This window comes from Phocoena phocoena, chromosome X (assembly GCF_963924675.1).
Source record: "Phocoena phocoena chromosome X, mPhoPho1.1, whole genome shotgun sequence".
Taxonomy (NCBI): Eukaryota; Metazoa; Chordata; class Mammalia; order Artiodactyla; family Phocoenidae; genus Phocoena; species Phocoena phocoena.
Genome location: NC_089240.1, coordinates 84,682,464 through 84,704,917, shown reverse-complemented (window position 1 = coordinate 84,704,917; position 22,454 = coordinate 84,682,464). Strand labels below are relative to the sequence as shown.

The following is a 22,454-nucleotide window of genomic DNA, read 5'->3' as shown; positions in this document are numbered from 1 at the left end:
ACAAACAAACAAAAATCCTAGAGTTGAAAAATATAAAAACCAAACTGAAGAAATTGATAGAGAGTTTCAAAAGTAAACTCAATCATGCAGAAGAAAGAATCAGCCACCTGGAGGATAGGATATTGGAAATTACCCAGTCAGAGGAACAAAAAGAAAAACGAATGAAAAAGAGTGAAGAAAGTTTACAGGAATTATGGAACACAATGAAAGAAACAATATTTTTATTATGGGAGTTTCAGAAGGAGAAGAAAAAGAGAAAGGGACAAAAAGTGCCTTTAAAGCAATAATGGCTGAAAACTTCCCAAACCTGGGGAAAGAAATGGACATCCAGATCCATGAGGCCTGAAGGATCCCAAATAGTTTGAACCTGAATAAGACTACACCAAGCACATTATAATCAAATTGTCAAAAGTCAAAGACAAAGAATTTAAGAGCAGCAAGAGAAAAAAGAGAAGTTACCTACAAGGGAATGCCCATAGACTATTGGCAATTTCTCAAGAGAAACTTTTCAGGCCAGGAGAGGATGGGGTGACATATTCAGAATACTGAAAGAAAAGAACCGTCAACCAAGCAAAGATTCCTGAAAAATATAAAAATACACCCAACTTCATTCATCATCAGAGAAATTTAAATTAAAACTTTTCTGAAATACCAAATCTTACCTACCAGTTCGGCAACAATCCACAGTTTAGTCTATTGATGAGGCTTTGAGGAGAAAGGGCACAACTCCTTGGAGGAGAATCTGGGAATATATACCATACTTACAGATCTATTTTTCCTTTGACCTAACAATCCCACTTTTGGGAATCTATCTTATAGATATCCTATAGATACATATGTAAAAAATACATATGTACAATAAAATGCATACAAAACAAACCCTTTCAGGCAAAAAAAAAACCCACCCACAAATAAACAAGCGAAACCCAAATGCAAAAAAGCCAAAAACAATACTACAACAAAAATGAAGATTATCATGTACTCCTATGGAGAGATCTCCAGGATACATTTTTAGTGAAAAAAGATTTTTAAGGCAAAAACCAGCAGTCTACTATCTTTTGTGAAATAAATAGGGAAAATAAAAACATTCATATTTGCTTATATCTACCTAAAGAAATATTAAAAAGGCAAACAAGAAGCTAATAAAATGATTTCCTGTTGGAGACTGGGAATGGAAAGGAGGTGGATGGAGGCAAGGTTGAGAGTGAGACTTCTCAGAGAATCCCTATTTATATTGCTTTGACCTTTAAATCATGTAAATATATTGTTAGTTGAAAAATAATAAAGATGGATAATCTTTTATATGCATTATCTCAATTTCCTCCTGTTTCCCTTTACTGTTTCCTTGTTTGGACTTTTGGTATGCTGCTATATCACTGAATGATCCTGAGATGCCAGAGTCTGAAATGTATTTTCTATAGGCCTTTTCATTTCTCGAGAGAAAAATTCATCTTCTTGGGAGCTAGATGCTTGGCTACTGGCATCCTGTGGGCAGGGGAGAGGGATTTGAGGGGTTCCTTATTTAGTGTGCAGACTTTCACTTCATCCAAGTGGTTTCAGCTCCACATCCACTCCTGCCCTCCACTAGGTCTGCTTTGGTTTAATTTTTCCATAGAATGATTCTTTGGTTGTGGGCGTAATTGCCTGGAAGCTTAGGTGGTGATTCAATCACTTCATACATAGATTTTCAACTAATTACCCTGTATTAGCCCCATACCTCACCTTAGTTTTCTGAGGTGTTTGAAATCTGTAAGCCCTGGTCCTGTAAATGTTCTTCAGGGTGAATAATTTCCATCCTCCTCCTCCTCCTCCTCCTTCTCCTTGTGGCAAATATACATAACAAAATTTACGACTTAAACCATTTTTAGGTGTACAACTCAGTGGCATTTTAAGTATATTCACATTGTTGCACAACCATCATCACTATTCATCTCCAGAGCTTTTTCATCTCCACAAAATGAAACTCTGTATCCATTAAAAAATAACTCACCATCTTCCCCTTCCCCCAGATTCTGGCAACCATCATTCTATTTTCTGTTTCTGAATTTGACTGCTCTAGGCACCTCATATAAGTAGAATCATACAACATTTGTCCCTTAGTGTCTAGTTTATTTCACTTAACATAATGTCTTCAAGTTTCATTCATGTTATAGCATATGCCAGAATTTCCTCTCTTTTTAAGGCTGAATAAGATTGCATTATATGTATAGAGCACATTTTGTTTATCCATTCATCTGCTGATGGACATTTGGGTTGTTTCCATCTTTTGGCTATTGTGAATTATGATACTATAAACACTGGTGTATGTTCAAGTCCCTGTTTTCAATACTTTTGGGTTTATTCCCAATAGTGGAATTTCTGGATCATGTGGTAATTCTATGTATATTTTTTTGAGTAACTGCCATACTGATTTCTGCAACAGCTGCACCATTTTACAATTCTCACCAACAGTGCACAAAGGTTCCAATTTCTTCACATCCTTCCCAACATTTGATACTTTATGGGTTTTTTAAAATAATAGCCACTCTAATGGGTGTGCAGTGGTATCTCATTGTGGTTTTGATTTGAATTTCCCTAATGAGTAGTGATGTTGACCTTTTTTTGTGCTTGTTGGCTGTCTGTATATCTTCTTTGGAGAAATGTCTAAGTCCTTTGCCCATTTCTTTAATTGGGTGGTTTCAGTTTTTGTTTATGAGTTATAGGAGTTCTTTATATATTTAGAATATAAGTCCCTTATCAGATATGTGATTTATAAATATTTTCTCCCATTCTCTGTGTTACCTTTTTACTCTATGGATAGTGTTCTTTCATGCACAAAAGTTTTTAATTTTGATGAAGTCCAATTTATCTATTTTTATTTTGTTGCCTTGTCTTTGGTGTCATATTCAAGAAACCATTGCCAAATCCAAAGTTATAAAGCTTTTCCCTTGTTTTCTTCTAACACTTTTATAGTTTTAGCTCTTATGTTTAGATCTTTGATCTATTTTGAGTTAATCTTTGTATCCGATGTAAGGGAAGGGTACAGTTTCATTCTTTCATATGTGGATATCCAGTTTTCTTAACACCATTTGTTGAAAAAATTGTCCTTTCCCCACTTAATCATCTTGGTACCCTTGTCAAAGACCATTTGATTTTATATGTGAGAGTTTATTTCTGGACTTTCTCGGTCTACATGTCTGTTGTTATGCCAGTATTACACTGTTTCAATTACTGTAGCCTGTAGTAATTTTTCAAAATCAGGAAGTGTGAGATCTCCAACTTCAACTTTTTTCAAGATTTTTTTGACTATTCATGGTCTCTTGAGATATTACATGAATTTTGGGATGCATTTTGCTATTTCTGGAAAATATACCATTGAGTTTTTTGATAAGGATTACAATTTAATCTGTAGATCACTTTGGGTAGCATGGACATGAGCAATATTAGGTTTTCCAACCCCTGAACACAGACGTCTTTCAGTTAATTTGTGTCTTTTCTAATTTCTTTCAGCATCATTTTGTAGTTTTTAGTATACAAGTCTTTCACCTCCTTGGTTAAGCTTATTCCTAAGTATTTTATTCTTTTTCCTGATGTTGTAAATGGAATGGTTTTCTTAAATTCATTTTCAGATTGTTCATTGTATAGAGAAACAATTGATTTTTTCTGTGTTGATTTTATATCCTGCAACTTTGCTGAATTTGTTTATTAGCTCTTATAGACTTCTAGCTATGTGGTCTTCATTATGTTACTTAATCTTCTGTGCCTCAGTTTCTTCATCAGTAAAATGAGAAAAATGATAGTGTCTAATTCATAGCCTTGATGTGACGATTATATGAAGTAATTCATGTGAGCACTTAGAACAGTATCTGTCTCATAGTACTCATTCAGTAAATGTTAGATATTATATATTTTAAATTGTATAGAGAAAATGTAAGTAGGACAAAAAAACTATAATTTCACAAGTATCATTGCTTAAGATGAAGCAAAGAAAGAAAACTGAATTGATTAAAAGAAAAATATTGAGTGAACTATAGTACAGGTAATTAGACACAGCAAAAATTGGGAAGGTGATAGATGACTGAAGTTTGGAAAACCATAGTCCATAACAAAGATCTCTACCCTTTGAAAGCAATATGTTGTAAAGCTTTAAAATTAAGGGTTTTTTTCCTACTTTCCTTATCAATGTTTCAAAGGACTTAGTCCTAAGTTTTCACCAGAGCTTCCCTTTCTCCATCAATTAATGTAAGAACTAACTTACTGGAAAAAGCATTTGAACTGAAAATAAAGATAGACGCTCACGACTATGACTGCTTCTACACTACCTCCCACAACACACACACACACACACACACACACACACACACACACACGCACGCCTACACTGAGTGGGAGATGCATCTGCTTCCCAGATGTTTGGGACCGTCAACGTTGAGACTTTTAAAGTACTCTGAGCCTCCAGACTGGATTGCTATTAGAAAGTGGGATAGGGCCAAGCCTTCAGTTAAGAAGGGTAAGAGTGGGGCATGGGTGGGGTTTAGAGTGTTCAGAGAGTAGAGAAAAGTGCAGTGACATGCAGAGGGGGGAGATGTGGGATGAAAAAACCTGTCCTCACTTTTAACTATTATTGTTTCTGGAGAGTTTTACATGTGGGTGAATAGCTGGGACCTGTTCCACGATTATGATGTGAAAGGGCTTGTCCAGTCACTAGTGTGAGGTTCTACTGTCCTGCTCAACATACCCTTGGCCACTGGTTGTCATCTTTTGAAGGTGCCTTGTACCTTAAGGTTAGTGCAAAGGTTCCTAAACTGAGTCATTGATGGGCCACAGTTGTAACTTTTGCCATATATGCCTACCATCTACACAAAAATGATAGTTAACATTTTCTTTAATTTAAAATCAATTCACCTTTTAAAATTTAACTTTGTCTTAAGCCACAATAGTCTATAAAAACTTGGATTTAATCAACTGGTTATACTTTTTCTAATACATATTAAAATAAATGCATAAATAGCATTCATAAATCATCTACAATTATTTAGTGTACTATCAGTAGTATGGGTACAACTCTTAGGAAATACTGTGCTAGTGTAATATATACTCCAGGATCAAAGGAAGCCTGATATAGTGGTTTGCTAACTAATCACAGAGAGCCCTGATTATCTAAGACTAACTGGTACTGGAAAAAATCACTTAAAGAGAATTATGTGAAACAGGGGATGATGAATAGTGGAAAAATAAAAGGTTTGATTGGAATTTTAGTTCTAAAGTGAAGCTAGTATGAAAAGAAGTTTATCTTACATTTAACTCAATTCAGTTTCAAATTCAATTATTTTCTAACTTCTTAAAACAAATAATGAATTGTTGCTTTAGGGGGTGTAATTTTCTTAAAACTTACATGACAGCATGATTATAATACCCTTCACTTTACTTTTGACTTTCACTAGAGGGTCATTTTTGCAAAGCTGTTTGAGAACTGAGTCATTTTTTCCAAGGACCTCTCTTAAGATTTTACTGTTCAAATAATTTTCATTTGAAATAGTGCTATCATCATCCTTGTCCATTTTCTCTTCTTCAATTGTTAACTGATCCAACTTTGCCAGGTCATCATTTGCCAATGACTTTGTGAGTTATTTGGGCAGTTTGCCAACATCTTTTATCTACTTCATACTTCTATATATTTTGCAAAATTTTCAATTTCATTTTGCAAGTTTGCACTGTGCATTGTTGGATATTTATAGAAAAGAAAGACCATTGCTAAAATGACCAGGGATAGACACTAACATTAGTCAAAGAGACATGTTTAAGTGGGGCCCAGTTTTACTATGATTAATTCACTGATGAATATTTTTTGTGTTATGATAATTTTTGCTCCCTGCAGGAAATTACTGTGTAGATTCAGATAATGAACACTTGCATAATAAGAACCTCTCTGCACATCCAATAAATTCCATCTTTATTTAATTAGGATTATTTTACCATATCAAAGATTATTATTATTATAATGATTTATTATTTAGTGTACCAGTGGTAGCAATGATATTTTTAAACCAAAAAAAGTCAATATTGTAGGTAATAATAATGTATGAGAAAGAAAACTTCTGATATCAGTGAACCAGATTGAACAAAGGCTTTAACTTGAACTGAACCAGACCATGTCCTACTTAGAAATATTGCAAAATGGGCTTATATTGCTTGATTAATAAAGAAAAGACAACCAAGAAAACACTGCAGGCTATACAATGTGTCAAGAACTATGTTTAACTAGATCCCATTTGTTTATTTTTGTTTTTATTTCCATTACTCTGGAATATGAATTGAAAAAGATATTGCTGTGACTTATGTCAGAGTATTCTGCCTATGTTTTCCTCTAAGAGTTTTATACTGTCTGGCCTTACATTTAGGCGTTTAATCCATTTGGAGTTTATTTTTGTATACGGTGTTAGAGAGTGTTCTAATTTCATTCTTTTACATGTAGCTGTCCAGTTTTCCCAGCACCACTTATTGAAGAGGCTGTCTTTTATCCATTGTATATTCTTGCCTCCTTTATGAAAAGTAAGGTGACCAGATGTGCATGGGTTTATCCCTGGGTTCTCTATCCTGTTCCATTGATCTGTATTTCTGATTTTGTGCTAGTACCATACTCTCCTGATTACTGTAGCTTTGTAGTATAGTCTGAACACTGGGAACCTGATTCCTCCAGCTCCATTTTTCTTTCTCAAGATTGCTTTGGCTATTGGGGGTCTTCTGTTTCCATACAAATTGTGAAATTTTTTGTTCTAGTTCTATGAAAAAAGCCATTGGTAGTTTGATAGGGATTGCATTGAATCTGTAGATTGCTTTGGGTAGTATAGTCATTTTCACAGTATTGATTCTCCCAATCCAAGAACGTGGTATATCTCTCCATCTGTTTGTATCCTCTTTAATTTGTTTCATCAGTGTCTTATAGTTTTCTACATACAGGTCTTTTGTCTTCTTAGGTAGGTTTATTCCTAGATATTTTATTCTTTTGCTGCAATGGTAAATGGGAGTGTTTACTTAATTTCTCTTTCAGATTTTTCATCATTAGTGTATAAGAATGCCAGAGATTTCTGTGCATTAATTTTGTATCCTGCTACTCTACCAAATTCATTGATTAGCTCTAGTAGTTTTCTGGTAGAGTCTTTAGGATTTTCTATGTATAGTATCATGTCATCTGCAAACAGTGACAGCTTTACTTCTTCTTTTCCAATTTGGATTCCTTTTATTTCCTTTTCTTCTCTGATTGCTATGGCTAAAACTTCCAAAACTATGTTGAATAATAGTGGTGAGAGTGGGCAACCTTGTCTTGTTCCTGATCTTAGAGGAAATGGTTTCAGTTTTTCACCACTGGGAACGTTGTTGGCTGTATGTTTGTCATATATGGCCTTTATTGTGTTGAGGTAAGTTCCCTCTATGCCTACTTTCTGGAGGGTTTTTATCATAAATGGATGTTGAACTTTGTTGAAAGCTTTCTCTGCATCTATTGAGATGATCATATGGTTTTTCTCCTTCAATTTGCTAATATGGTTTATCACATTGATTGATTTGTATATTGAAGAATCCTTGCATTCCTGTGATAAACCCCACTTGCTCATGGTGTATGATCCTTTTAATGTACTGTTGGATTCTGTTTGTTAGTATTTTGTTGAGGATTTTTGCATCTATGTTCATCAGTGATATTGGTCTGTAGTTTTCTTTCTTTGTGACATCTTTGTCTGGTTTTGGTATCAGGATGGTGGTGGCCTTGAAGAATGAGTTTGGGAGTCTTCCTCCCTCTGCTATATTTTGGAAGAGTTTGACAAAGACAGGTGTTAGCTCTTCTCTAAATGTTTGACAGAATTTGCCTGTGAAGCCATCTGGTCCTGGGCTTTTGTTTGTTGGAGGATTTTTAATCACAGTTTCAATTTCAGTGCTTGTGATTGGTCTGTTTATATTTTCTATTTCTTCCTGGTTCAGTCTTGAAAGTTTGTGCTTTTCTAAGAATGTGTCCATTTCTTCCAGGTTGTCCATTTTATTGACATATAGTTGCTTGTAGTAATCGCTCATGGTCCTCTGTATTTCTGCAGGGTCAGTTGTTACTTCTCCTTTTTTATTTCTAATTCTATTGATTTGAGTCTTCTCCCTTTTTTTCTTGATGAGTCTGGCTAATGGTTTATCAATTTTGTTTATCTTCTCAAAGAACCAGCTTTTAGTTTTATTGATCTTTGCTATCGTTTCCTTCATTTCTTTTTCATTTATTTCTGATCTGATCTTATGATTTATTTCCTTCTGTTAACTTTGGGGTTTATTGTTCTTCTTTCTCTAATTGCTTCAGGTGTAAGGTTAGGTTGTTTATTTGAGATGTTTCTTGTTTCTTAAGGTAAGATTTTACTGCTATAAACTTCCCTCTTAGAACTGCTTTTGCTGCATCCCATAGGTTTTGGGTCATCGTGTTTTCACTGTCATTTGCTTCTAGGTAATTTTTGATTTCCTCAGTGATCGCTTGGTTATTTAGTAGTGTATAGTTAGCCTCCATGTGTTTGTATTTTTTACCGATATTTTTCTTGTAATTGATATGCAGTCTCATAGCGTTGTGGTTGGAAAAGATACTTGATACAATTTCAATTTTCTTAAATTTCCCAAGGCTTGATTTGTGACCCAAGATATGGTCTTTCCTGGAGAGTGTTCCATGAGCACTTGAGGAGAAAGTGTATTCTGTTGTTTTTGGATGGGATGTCCTATAAATATCAATTAAGTCCATCTTGTTTAATGTATCATTTAAAGCTTGTGTTTCCTTATTTATTTTCATTTTGAATGATCTTCCCATTGGTGAAAGTGGGGTGTTAAAGTCCCCCACTTGATTGTGTTACTGTTGATTTCCCTTTTTATGGCTGTTAGCATTTGCCTTATGTATTGAGGTGCTTCTATTTGGGTGTATAAATATTTACATTTGTTATATCTTCTTCTTGGATCCATCCCTTGATCATTATGTAGTGTCCTTCTTTGTCTCTTGTAATAGTCTTTATTTTAAAGTCTATTTTGTCTGAGATGAGAATTGCTACTCCAGCTTTCTTTTGATTTCCATTTGCATGGAATACCTTTTTCCATCCCCTCACTTTCATTCTGTATGTGTCCCTAGGTCTGAAGTGGGTCTCTTGTAGACAGCATATATACCAGTCTTGTTTTTTTTTTTTTTTTTTTTTTTTTTTTTGTGGTACGTTGGCCTCTCACTGTTGTGGTCCTTCCCATTGCAGAGCACAGGCTCCAGAGGCGCAGGATCAACAGCCACGGCTCACGGGCCCAGCCACTCTGAGGCATGTGAGATCCTCCCAGACCAGGGCACGAACCTGTGTTCCCTGCATCGGCAGGTAGACTCTCAACCACTGCACCACCAGGGAAGCCCAACAGTCTTGTTTTTGTATCTGTTCAGCCAGTCTATGTCTTTTGGTTGGAGTATTTAATCCATTTACATTTAAGGTAGTTATCAATATGTATGTTCCTATTACCATTTTCTTAATTGTTTTGCGTTTGTTATTGTAGTCTTTTCCTGCTCCTGTGTTTCCTGCCTACAAAAGTTCCTTTAGCATTTGTTGTAAAGCTGGTTTGGTGGTGCTGAATTCTCTTAGCTTTTGCTTGTCTGTAAAGGTTTTAATTTCTCTGTCGAATCTGAATGAGATCCTTGCTGGGTAGAGTAATGTTGGTTGTAAGTTTTTCCCTTTCATCACTTTAAATATGTCCTGCCATTCCCTTCTGGTTTGCGTAGTTTCTGCTGAAAGATCAGCTGTTAACCTTATGGGGATTCCCTTGTAAGTTATTTGTTGTTTTTCCCTTGCTGCTTTTAATATTTTTTCTTTGTATTTAATTTTTGGTAGTTTGATTAATATTTAACACAATATTATTAATCAATGCTACTACAATATAAAATAAAAAGTTAAGAAATAGTAAAATAGATAAACAACAAGGACCTATTGTATAGCACAGGGAACTATATTCAATATCTTCTAATAACCTATAATGGAAAAAATCTGAAAAAGAATATATATATAATATATTTATTATATATTATACATATATAAAACTGAATCACTTTGCTGTACACCTGAATCATTGTAACTCAGTGGTCCCCAACCTTTTTGGCACTAGGGTCTGGTTTTGTGGAAACAATTTTTCCACGGACTGTGGGAGGGCGATGGTTTTGCAATGATTCAAGCGCATTACCTATATTGTGCACTTTATTTCTATTATTATTGCATTGAAATATATAATGAAATAATTATACAGCTCACCATAATGCAGAATCAGTGGGAGCCCTGAGCTTGTTTTCACTTGCCACTCACTGATAGCATGTTGATATGAGTCTGCAAGTAATTGATTTATTATGGTCTCCGTGCAGTCAAACCTCTCTGCTAATGATAATCTGTATTTGCAGCTGCTCCCCAGCGCTAGCATCACTGCCTCAGCTCCACCTCAGATCATCAGGCAATATTCTCATAAGGACCATGCAACCTAGATCCCTCGCATGCACAGTTCATAATAGGGTTTGCACTCCTATGAGAATATAATGCCACCACTGATCTGACAGGAGGTGGAGCTCAGGTGGCAATGCAAGCGATGGGGAGCAGCTGTAAATACAGATGGAGCTTCACTCACTCACCTGCCACTCACCTCCTCCTGTGCAGCCCAGTTCCTAACAGGCAATGGACTGGTACCACTCCTGCTCCGTGGCCCGGGGGTTGGGTACCCCTGTTGTAAATCAACTATACTTCAATAAAGAAAATAACTTAAAAAAAAAAAAGTGAAGGGCCTGAGACTTATTTACATGCCAGTTTCAAGGATACTGGCAGAAGATATGAAACTCCTGGGTCAAAGACAGATTTCCTTACTGCACAGCAATCAACATGAGCTTCATGTTCATATCAGGCCCCCTTGCCACACCTACCCCCGTTCCCCCAGGGTGACGCAGAGGAGGCTGAGTGAAAGCTGTCCACAAAGCTGAGGAACCCTGAACTTAGGGAAATTGAATCTTTTATAATTGGCTGCACGTCAACCTGTTCAACATTTACTCTACATGGAAACATTATGTTTATTATACTGGAAGTTTTAATCGCCTCCTCTTCACTCCATTGGTGAGGGAGGGAGTCCACCCTAGGGTTGTGGATATTGCCAAACACATGACACCCAACACTGGCCAGATGAGAGCCACAGCACTTTATTAGTCACACACACTCACAGCCCAGGGTAGGAGGACACAACCTGCCTTGCAGGGCACACGGGGTGGCACACAGGTGCCTCCTGGTTTCTGTGGGAATATGTGATTTGCTTGTTTGAATAATTCTGCAGGATGTCAGGGAACTGAATCCCACTACTCAGGGATAAGCAGGAACTGTGCCTTGTCCCCTTGATAAGGAAGGTTGTTTGGCTGGGGAATCTTATCTACAGGAGCATAGTGGGAGGAAAACTTATATGATACTGGACAATAAACAAACCTGCACTTTAACCCAGAGGGGGATACTATATCTTTCATGGATATTTGCTATATAAGCATCCTTGATAATATAGTCAATTCCTCTGCTTGCAAGACATACAGAAATGTGAGAGACCCATGCATAACTGTCTTCAAGTACAAAGACAATAAGATTGAAGAACAAGCATATTTTGATTATGATAATAAAAAGCCTATAAGATTATGATAGTAATAAGTTTAAATGAAAACTTACCCGATCAATCAGAGTCAATAATTTTGACAGTTCCTCTTATGATGGATGAGGTCAAACTATACAAATGGACCCTTTTTTTTTTTTTTTTTTGCGGTACGCGGGCCTCTCACTGTTGTGGCCTCTCCTGTTGCGGAGCACAGGCTCTGGACGCGCAGGCTCAGCGGCCATGGCTCACGGGCCTAGCCACTCCGCGGCATGTGGGATCTTCCCGGACAGGGGACACGAATAGGAGGACTCTCAACCACTGCGCCACCAGGGAAGCCCTAAATGGACCCTTTTAATTGTGTAAAAAGCTAGAGTAGAACTGCGGGGAGAAGCACATTCAAACCTCTGTATTCTGAGTATTTGACCATTAACAGGTGTCTTTAACCACTCCAGGTCTGATATGGTAAGCCTAACTTTCTAGTTAGATGAATAACATCTTAAGCTTCGGAAAAAATAAGAATAAGAAAAACAAATCATATTGGGAATAAACTAAAAAAAAATTGTAAAACATTTTCTTTTACCTTTTTATATTTTTCCTTATTACAATAGAACAGATGTAATAAATAACTCACTATAAAAACATAAACAGAATCAGAAATAGAATAGACATCTCTGCAGAAATGTTGCCTTCTCAGTGGGTCATAAGAACCCAACATGATAATCCTCATTAAATTTCCGATCCTAGCTCAAGTACTACCTCTTTTGAAAAGTCTTTTTCATTTGCCTCTTCTAAAATTAATATCCTCATCTCCTGTGAATTAAAAGGATTTTTATAACATTTATTATAGAAGCTATCACATTCTCTTGCACTAAAATAATTTTCTTAGATCCTCTACCAGAGATGGTTTCTGTCTCCAAGCAGTTTACAGTCTGGTCAATAAATTTTCATTTTCAAATGGATCTTTTCTTTACTTTTAAAATTTCTTGTTCTTTTTCTTTTATTTTTGTGTCTCTCATAGTTCTCTATAGAAAAGAGTGCTCAATAAATGCTTGTTGATATAATTGGACAAAATAAATGGAAATAATAATACCCTATATATTTGTAGTGCTTTTAAAACTTATTAAAGCTCTGTTACATCAAGGATTTTATTTGATGCTTGCAGTATCCTTGTAAACAAAGGAGGGTTTGCTTTGTTAACCTCATTTGACAGATGAGAAACCTGAGGCACGAGATAAGTGACTTGCTCTAAGTAATACATATTATTGGGAATGTAAATCGATACAGGTTTTATGTAAAGTAATTTCAACTGGTACATTTCCTTCCTTCCACTTTTCCTTTCTCCCTCCTCCCTTCCCTCCTTCCTTTTTCCATTATCTATCTATCTATCTATCATCTGTCTATCTATCTATCTATATCTATCTTAAAAGTATTCTTACTTTTGATCCAGTGAGTCCACTGATAGGAATCTACCCTAAGGAATAATCTGAAATAGATTAGTTTTTGTGGAGGGTTGCTCATCACAGTGTTACTTAGTGAAATGTGGAGGCAGCTTAAAATACCCAACAAGAGGGAAGTAGTTAAATACATATGGTAAGCCATACAATAGAATAGTTTATTTTTAATAATTTGATGTATTTGTTTTTGGATTATTTTTCTCTTTGTATGTATATATGGTTAAAAGTAGTAACTCAGTGTTGTGCTGGTATAGGATAGAGATATAGATCAATGGAATAGAATTGAAAGTCCAGAAATATGCCCTAATATTTGTAATTAATTGAATTTGACAAATGAGCAGTGACAATTCACTGGGTCTGCTCAGCGAATAGTCTTTTCAACAAATATTGCTGAGGCAACTGGCTATCCACATACAAAAGAATGAATTGGGATCCCTTACATTATGCCACACCCAAACATTAACTCATAATGGATCCTAGAACTAAATGTAATAAAAGCTAAAAATATAAAATTCTTACAAGAATACATAAGAGTAAATCTTCATGACCTCGTGTTAGGCAGTGTTTTCTTAGATATGACATCAAGAACACCAGCCATGAAAGAAAAAGACAATCCACAGATTGGAAGAAAATATTTGCAAAAAGTCATAGGCAGTTGACCCTTGAACAAAGTGAGGGTTAGGTGTGCCCACCTTCTGTGTAGTCTAAAATCCATGTATAACTTCTTATAGTTGGTCCTCTGTTTATGCAGTTCCTCAGTATCGGTGATTCCACATTCATGGATTCAACCAACTGTGGATCATGTAATACTATAGTATTTACTATTGAAAAAATCCACATATAAATGGACCTGCACAGTTCAAATTCATTTTGTTTGAGGGTCATCTGTATATGACAAGGAACTTGTATCCAGAACATATAAAGAACTCTTGAGACTCAATGATAAAAAAAACAAACAACAGATTTTTTTTAATGTGCAAAGGATTTGAATAAACATTTCTCCAAAGAAGATCTACAAATGGTTAACAAACACATGAAAAGATGCTCAACATCATTAGGCATAAAATAATGCAAATCAAGACTACAAAATGATACCACTTCATATTCAGTAGAATGGCTATTTGGTGTGATAATAAAAAGATATATAACAAGTATTGGTGAGGATGTGGAGAAATTGGGACTCTCATACATTGTTGATATGTATGTAGAATGGCACAACCTTATGAAAAATGTTTTGACAATGTCTCAAAAAATTAAACATAGTTTAACCATAGGATCCAGAAATTCCACTCCTACTTAGCTACTCAAGAGAAATGAAAACATGTGCACACAAAAACTTGCACGTGACTATTTATAGCAGTATTATTTATAATAGCCAAGAAATGGAAAGAAGCCAAATGTCCATCAACTGATGAATGGATAAACAAAATGTGGTATATCAATGCAATGGAATATTATTTAGTCATAAATGGAATAACTTACTGATGAAAAAATGTACTAAAATTAGATTGTGGTGATGGTTGCACAACTCTCTAAATATACCAAAAAACATGGAACTGTACACTTCAAATGGGTGAATTTTATGGTGTGTAAATTATATCTCATTACAGCTGTTAACAATGGCATCATACAATACATGTTTTCTATAAATCACTTTATTTGATTATCAATTTATTGTTAATATATTTCCTGCTAATAGATATATTTATACATTTAAAAATATTTATTTTCTATTAATTACAGAAGTAATGCATGTTCATTGGACAAAAATCTCAAAGAATATAAAAATGTCTAACATAGAATATCAAAGTTTTCACATAATCTTTTTATTTCCTCAGAATTCTATTAATAGTAGATACAATGATATATTTAATGGCTGCTTAGTATTCTCTTGTAAGTCTGTACCATAATTTACTGTTAATTCCGTATTATTTTCTAAATGGGAAACAAGCTCTAATAAATCCCCCTACTACGAGCATCTCTGTACATACATTGTGATACAATTGCCCAACTATCTTGTTAAAATAAATTCCCATAAGTGTATTTGCTGGTTAAAGTGTATGTATATTTTTAGTTTTAGAATTATACACTGCTAAATTTTATCAAAAATATACTAATTTGTACTCTAATCAACAGTGTTTGTGGAGTATCTGTTCTCCCTTCTCTTTTTCCAACCCTGGTTATTATTTTTTTTCTTAAAACATCTTTGCTGGTTTGATAGGTGAAAATGGTGTCTTATTTTAATTTAAAATTATTTTTGATTATTAGTTAAGTTGAACACTTTTTTCATGGACTTTTGGCTGTTTACATTCCTTTATGAATTGCTTGTTTAAACCCTTTGGTCATTTAAAAAAATGGAAATGTTATCGTTTTCTTCAAGACTATATCCAGTAGAATAATATGCAGACAATAAAAAGGTTTTATGAAAAATTTTTGATGCTTATTTTCAATGTTAAATTAAAAAACAGAAGAGAATACTGTATCTTTTCTACCCACTCCATTCTGTAAAATATCTTATAAATTAGGAAATACTAAAAAAATTGTAGGTTTAAATACTTTAATGTTCTTTAAACTTTGTACTTTCCCTGTTTTCTATAATGAGCATATATTATTTAATTAAGGAAATCTTTTATTTCAAAGAACAGAGCTAGTTTGTGGCCAAACCAGGACTAGAGTCTTCATGCTTTCCTGCCCTCTGCCTTGCACATCTACACAGGTGTGGTCAGAGGTAGAAGGAGAACCAAGGGAAGGCAAGGAGAGCCAAGGGTATCAAGAAGAGTGTTGTAGGAGGACAATATTATTCTTAGGAGATGCATGCTGAAAAACTTAGTGTTCAAGTGTAATGGTATCTGAAATTTAGGAAATGTATGCTGAAGTATTTAGAGTGTCATGAAGTCTGGGGAGAGAGGAGGGAGCGGGGAGAGGGAGAAAAAGGAGGAGAGAGAGGGAGGGTGAGGGCTGGAGAATGGAGGAAATGTGGTGAAATGTTAACCGGTGAAGCTAAGTGAAGGGTATATGGCTCATTGTAGTATTCTTTCAACTTTTTATAGGCTTGAAATTTTTCAAAATAAAGAAGTTGGGAAAATTGTGAAAAAAAGAAGGGGTAATCAGCTTGCAAATGTTTTGGAGAAATAAATTAGGATTAGCCCTAGGGAGCAGGAGACCACTGGAACTCTTTTAAAAAATGTTGATTTCAGAAGGGTATGGAAGGAGCGGGGCAAAGTCAGATTGCAAAGGGTTGGCAAGTCAGTGGGAGGTGAGGCAGTCAAGTCAATGGTGTGGACTGCAATTCTGAGAATATGAACAATGGGGAAAAGAGAGATGGGAAACTGGCTTAAGAAGCAATAGAATTTTGGAAACTTTATATTGTTATTAATTTTCACCTCATTATGGATTCCTATTAATATAGAATTAATATTTGACCTTCTTTCTCCCCTCCACCCATATGGCTTTCCTGATGTATAAAAGGATGAATTAGTAAACCAATAAAAAGAAGTAAAAGAATAATATACACAATGCTACCATCTAGAGTATCCGCTGAAAATTACACCCGGTGTTTGACATCAATTCAGGAGACTTGCTCAGAGACTGGTTTAGGGCCTTTGGGTTTCTGTGTTTGTTGCTTTGTGTTAAGCCATGTAGGAGGGTAAGCAATAATCTTGGTGAAGCCCAGTGTTTGGCTACCAGTATTTTTATCCCAGAATGAAATATTTAAAATTTCCATGAAGTCCTAAAATTTGATTTCAAACTAAGAAAGCCATTTTGGCAATGCTTTACTTCAATAGTGCTCTGGAAATGAAACAGAAACATTTAGAAGGAGAAGAGGAGGTCAAAGACAACCTTAAGTACAAGAATTAAGGGAGTTATTCTGCTTAGCTGGGAGAAAGGTGAAATTACGCTTGAAGTTTATTTTTTGCTTCCGAAAGCTTTATCAATCTTTTTCATTAATCTGAAGCCAAGTGTTACTGGATAATGGTGAAGGTGCACATATGGGAATGCACTGTCAGGGAAGGGTAGACAGAATAATTTAGGGTAGGCAAGAGCTGGATCTTGATGGGTATGTAGGATTTCAACAGTTGAAGATGGGGGTGGACAGCAAAAGTTCCAGGCAGAGGGATCATTGAGAACAAAGGGAGAAAAGCACAGGGCCTGTTTGGAGAATACGGATCCATACCCATATGGCTAGAGTATGAAATTCACTAGGAGAAAGAGTGGGAAAGAAGGTGGGAAAGGTGGATTGGCATCTATATTCCTCTCTTCCTCCAAGCAGAGGTTCACTTTTGAGAATGGGGGGCAGGGCTTGTCTTTTGTTCCTCTCTAAGGGCCTAAGACTTGGCTGGGCATACAGTAGGGGCTGAATAAATTTTGGTCAATTAGACCATTAGCTAATACCATTGTGCACTTATATCTCCTAGAGTTCGGACATCAGAATGAGGAATGAGAGTGGATGCTGGGATTTAGCTACTACAGGCGTGATGCTGGTGCTTGAAATCAGGCAAGTCCAACTCCCAGCTAACATTCAGAGCAGCACTTCTCAGACTTTAGTTCGAATCATCTGGGGATCTTGTTAACATGAATATTCTGATTCCATATGGCTGACTGGGGTGGGGCCTGGGAGTCTGCATTTTTAACAACCTCTCAAGTGATGCCTATGTTGCTAGTCTGGGGACAAACATTGAGTAGCAAGGATTTAAAGCCCCCTCAAGCCCCTACTCCTTGAACTTCACAGACTCCAGACTCCTCAATGATTGAGCACAACTAATGGTTCTTTACTTAGTATAGCTGATGAAAAAGCTCAAATTTAAAGTATCTCATGAAGATATTCTGCCACTAGAATTGCCGACATTTGCACTGTCGGCATCCAATCTGTTTCATCTTTTTTCTTTTTTCTACTTTTCTTAGTTAGGTGAGTATGGTTCTACCTGGTGGGACTCAGAATGTAATCTAGTGTATTTTTTAAAAGGGTAAGGCTTGAACCTCCAAATATAGACTTAATCTATTGATTGGACATCCCTTCTGTCTAAATTCCATGCCTGTTTTCTCAGTAATTACAAGCCTGTGTGTCTCAGGCTGATAGCTCACACAAGGGGCAAACTCTTGTCACTGATATTCTGAAAATGATTATTGTTATATGGCTGTGAGAGTCTGGATTAGTAGGAGTGGTCTCCACGATGAAAATGAAAGTGATGGTAAATTGTTGCGTATATTAGTTGGCTTCTGATGAATTTCACAATACCACCTGGCCACATTTCAGCTGCCCTACAGGGAAAAAGACTGGAGTCCTGACGATTATAGTCTTATCAAGAAAGATGCCCATCTTTAGGACAAGATCAGAGGGTTTTTTGGTTTTTGTTTTTCCAGATGTATTTATGGGAAACATAGGCCTAACAGTGAGATAGTCACAGAGTCTGGAGTCTGGAGGCAAAGAGAGGCTGCCTACTTGACCCTCCACCTGAACCCTTGTCTTTTCTCTTTTCTCAGTGTTTGGGATACCCATCTGCTCAGATTCTCAGTTTGATTTCGCAAGGCCCCTCATCCGCCTAATTTTAGCTGCTGGTTATAGCAAGTTCTGATCAGCAACTTCTGACCACCTGGGGGTCCACTTTTAAGTGTAGCTGAAGGAAGAGGTTTTCTGCTGATATAAACAGATATGTAAAAGTATATATTAGAATCAAGAAAGCAAAAGGAATTGAGGGAATTTTGCTTTTGCATTTTTTTTTTTTTTTTTTTTTGCGCGGTACGCGGGCCTCTCACTGTTGTGGCCTCTCCAGTTGCGGAGCACAAGCTCCGGACGCGCAGGCTCAGCGGCCATGGTTCACGGGCCTAGCCGCTCCGCGGCATGTGGAATCTTCCTGGACCGGGGCACGAACCCGTGTCCCCTGCATCGGCAGGCGGGCTCTCAACCACTGCGCCACCAGGGAAGCCCTGCTTTTGCATTTTTAAAAAAATATTTATTTATTTGGCTGCGTCAGGTCTCAGTTGTGGCACGCGGGATCTTCATTGCTGCATGGAAGATCTTCGTTGAGGCATGCAGGATCTTTTTTAGTTGCAGCATGTGGGATCTAGTTCCCTGACCGGGGATCAAACCCGGGCCCCCTGCATTGGGAGTGCAGAATCTTAACCACTGGATCACCAGGGAAGTCCCTGGTTTTGAATTTAAATCAATTTTTCTTTCAAGGACTAGAGCAGTTGTTGTGCTTTCTTTTCTACCCAAAGGGTGTGGGCTGTACTAATGACTAGCGCAGCAACCTAAAAACACACCTGTTTTTTGTGAGGAGGGACTGGACTCTTCATAAGAAGCTTCCTGCTCAATGTCCTGGAGCGCTTTCCCTATAAAATTCAAGTCTAGAGGAGGCCAGATAAAACAAGCCTTCTGATTCCTGGCTATTTTTCAAATGCAATTCTATTTGATCTGAATGAGGATTCCAAGTGAATGTTAACCCTCCTTCCTTCTTTTCTTTTCTTCCTGATATACATGTTTAAAAAATCACAAAAGAGCTACTATGTTGAAGAGAAGTTCAAATACTACGGAAGTGAAGTTTCACCATCCTGCACCTTTTTTGGATTACCACAGTTAATTTAGTTAATATCCATCACCTCACAGTGACAATTTTTTTCTTGCCCTGAGAACTTTTAAGATCTATTCTCTCAGCAACTTTCAAGTATACAATCCTGTATTGTTAACTATAGTCACCATTCTGTACATGACATTCCCCAGAACTTATAACTGAAAGTTTGTACCTTTTGACAACCTTTACCCGATTCCCCCACTCCCCACCTTTGGCAGCCACCAGTCTGTTCTCTGTTTAATCTGACTCTGCAGAGGTAACCATTATGAACAGATTGGTGTAAATTCACTTTTAATGTTTGTATATGTAATGTTCGTATATATTAAGGTATTTAAATTATTTCGGTTTACAAATTTGGATGATATTTTCTATACTCTTCCGTGTTCTTCATTTAGCAATATATCAAGGATACTGTCCAATGTAAATATGAATAGATTTCCCTTATTACATTGCTCCATAGTATTCCATTGTCATAATCTAGTTAATAATTCCCCCATTGACAGAAATTTCATTTTTTTCTATATGAATTATGCTACAACAAATGTGCTTGCACAATGCAAGTTGTTTTTGCAGCATAAATTCCTAGAAATGGAAATCTTGGGTCAAAATGTCTACATATTTAAATGTTGACAGATCTTGTTAAATTTCCTTTTAAAAAGGCTATATCCACTTAAACTCCTACTGCCAATGTATAAGAGAACTTGTTTTCTAGAACCCTTACTAATACTGGGTATTTCAATCCTTTATTTTTTTTGTCAGTTTGAAAAATGGCATTTTGGTGTTGTTTTAATATATATTTCATTCATAGTTGGTAAGGCTGAGCATCTTTCCATATGTTTGATGGCCATTTATGTTCTTTCTTTTGAAGGACGTACTTCCACCAGGAATTTGCAGAGGGCAAACAAGCCAGGTTTCATGACAGAGCTCTGGTAATGAGAAAGGTGTTTCAACCTATACTTACTCAGAAAAATCAAGACAAGTATTTCTTTTTATTAGAAGTACAAGTATGCTTCTTTAAATGGTAAACGCTAAAGGAAAGTAGAATGTGTCATTCTGTAAAGATTACATAGACTTGCTCTGTAGCATATTTCAGAGACACTAAGGCAATTAAACAGAGGAAAACATGGAGGAATATAACTGCTGGGGAAGCTAGCAGTGTAATTCTAACTATCCATCCATTTGTTCATTATTCAACAAATATTCAACAAATATTTTTGAGCATGTACAATGTGCTAATCACTGAGTATCCAGTGGTGAACAAAGATCCTAGTCTCTGAAATAAAACTAGTTTAAATTTTGGTTCCATCTCTTACAGCTGTGTGATCTTGTACAAGCTGCTTAATGTCTTTGTGCTGCAGTTTTCTCCTCTGTAAAATGGGTATAATAATAATATGTACTGCATAGGGATGTTGAGAGGATTAACTGAGATAATTCAAGTTAAGTCCTATGCGCAGAGTTAAGCACCTAACAAAAGTTATATTTACAATTCTTGACAAATGAGTTGTTGCTTCCTCCCCAAGATCAACTCTGGAGAAACTATAGAAGACAGAGGGAAACAGATTCCAGGAACAACAACAGCAACCATAACAACAGCAACACTGTGAGAAACACCTGGGGATATTGAAAGTTGCCTTTAACTGGTGTGTGTAGAAGTTGGATGGCATCAGTGATAGGATAGGGCAGAAGAAAACTTTTAGAGCTCTACTCCTTCCTTTCCCCTGTGTACCCTTAGTATAATTACTGCTTGCCTTATTCATTGCAGAAATCAGCTGCAGTAGCCCAAACTGCCTGTGTTAACAGGCTCATGAGTAGATGGGCAATGCAAAAGTCCTGCTGCAGGGAGGAGTTGAGGAGCATAGGGATAGACTAACCAGTTGCCTTTTGGCATTCATTGCTCTGCCTCTCCCCCTCCAAGCTCTTAGATATAATGGATTGCAACACAAGGTGACTGACCAGAGGAGTTGCCTCATGGGCTGTCGAGATAGAGGAGTAACAGTAGTTCTGTCATGTCTGGGGCTCTGCACTAGGACTAGACTAGGCCTGGCTTTTGTCCCTTCCTTGATATACATTTATTAGATGCAGTAGCTGATACCCCCAGGAAGCAGGAATTGACATATCTAGACTTCTGAAGGATGGGTGACTACTGAAGAAAAAGACAACAAATACCATCCATGCAGAATTATTGGAATAGATGGACTAATAATTTAAAATATACAAGTTAAATATATATAAAGAGTTATGGTAATAAGTTAGTAATATGAAATAAAATAAGGTAACTTTAAAAGGATCAAATGGAAAATATTAGGCGCAAAATATATATTTACCTATATGTTTGTCATTTCTGACATTCTTCATTCCTTTGTGTAGACCTGTTTCCATCTCATGTCATTTTACTTTAGCCTGAAAAAATTCCTTTATCATTTCTTCTTAAATATACTTTTATTTTAGAATAGATTTAGATTTACAAACATTGCAAAAATAGTAGAGTTTCCATAGACCCTGCACTGTGTTTCCCTTACTGTTAACCTCTTATATTGGTATGATTTGTCACAACTAACAAATCAATATAGATACATTATTATTAACTAAAGTCCATTCTTTATTTTGATTTCCTTAGGTTTTACCTAATGCCTTTTTTCATTCCCAGAAATCTATCTAAGATACCACCTTACATTTAGTATTCATGTCTCCTTAGCCTTCTCTTGATTTTGGCAGTTTCTTAGACTTTCTCTGTTTTTGATAACCTTGAGAGTTTTGAGGAGTACTGGTCAGCTATTTTATACATTGTCTCCCATTTGGGTTCATGTAATTT

General features: G+C 36.2%; 1 non-coding gene across 1 annotated transcript; it reads right to left on the bottom strand.

The window, feature by feature from the left end:
• Positions 1 to 19,139: 19,139 nt before the first annotated feature.
• TRNAG-CCC (transfer RNA glycine (anticodon CCC)) lies at positions 19,140 to 19,212 on the bottom strand. The gene has a single exon. It is a non-coding gene; the product is annotated as a tRNA-Gly (tRNA).
• Between the last annotated feature and the right edge of the window lie 3,242 nt (positions 19,213 to 22,454).